This window comes from Carlito syrichta, unplaced genomic scaffold (assembly GCF_000164805.1).
Source record: "Carlito syrichta isolate Samal-C Ts95f unplaced genomic scaffold, Tarsius_syrichta-2.0.1 Scaffold311396, whole genome shotgun sequence".
NCBI classification, from domain to species: Eukaryota; Metazoa; Chordata; class Mammalia; order Primates; family Tarsiidae; genus Carlito; species Carlito syrichta.
In genome coordinates, this window is record NW_007255492.1 from 1 (window position 1) to 1,265 (window position 1,265).

Genomic DNA, 1,265 nt, shown 5'->3' on the forward strand with positions numbered 1-1,265 from the left:
CCAGGTCGAGGCTGCGGTGGCTGGGAGCAGCCATTGCACTCCAGTCTGGGCAACAGTGAGACTACAACTCAAAAAAAAAAAAAGAAAGGGGGACATGCCAGGGCTGGCATGGGCAAAGAAATCGCTACAGTATAGTTTCTTGAAAAGAAAAATAAATAGGTCAATAGAATAGAGTCCAGAAATAGACCCATAAATATAGATGCTTGATTTATGACAAAGGTGACACTGTAGAGCAATAGGAAATTAATAATCTTCAGTAACTGGTGCAGGGTCAACTAGATATCATTTTTGTATCCTTACTTCTTTTACTGTACATAAAAATCAATTCCAGAAATCAGCCGGGTGTGGTAGCGCATGCCTGTAATTCCGGCTACTTGGAAGGCTGAGGCGGAAGGATTGCCGGAACCCAGCAGGTCGAGGGTGCGGTGGCCAGGAGCGGCCACTGCACTCCAGTCTAGGCGACAGAGTGAGACTCCAACTAAAAAAAAAAAAAAATCAATTCCAGGCCAGGCACAGTGGCTCATACCTATAATCCTAGCACTTTGGGAGGCCAAGGGTTTGCCTTAGCCCACGGGTTTGAGACCAGCCTGGGCAACTTGGTGAGACCTCATCTCTACAATAAAATAAAAAAATTAGCCAGGCACAGTGGCGCATGCCTGTACCTCCAGCTACTTGGAAGGCTGAGGCTGAAGGATCACCTAAGCCCAGCAGGTTGAGGCTGCGGTGACTGTGAGCATATATAATTCATATAATTCTAGCACTTTGGGAGACTGAGGTATGAGGATCACTTGAGCCCAGGAGTTTGAGACCAGCACTGGCAACATAGCAAGACCTAGTCACTTCAAAAATATCAAAAAAATTAGCCAAGTATGATGGCACACACCAATAGTCCTAGCTACTCAAGAGGCTGAGGCAGAAAAATTGCTTGGGCTTAGGAGGTCAAGGCTGCAGTGAGCCATGATTGTGCCACTGTACTCCAGCCTAAGTAACTGAATGAGACCATGACTCACAAAAAAAAATTCAGGAAGACATCTTCAAACGTCAAAGCTGTTAAGTAAAATAGGAGGTCACTCATTCTATTTTGTTCCAAAATGAACAGCTAGGATCAATGAATGGAAATAATGAGGATAATAAAAATGATGATAAGGATTGTGATTAGGATAATATTGAGTACTTTCTATATATTCCAAGCACTATGCTAAATAAATTCTTTTTTTTTTTTTTGAGTTGGAGTCTCACTGTCGCCCAGACTGGAGTGCAGTGGC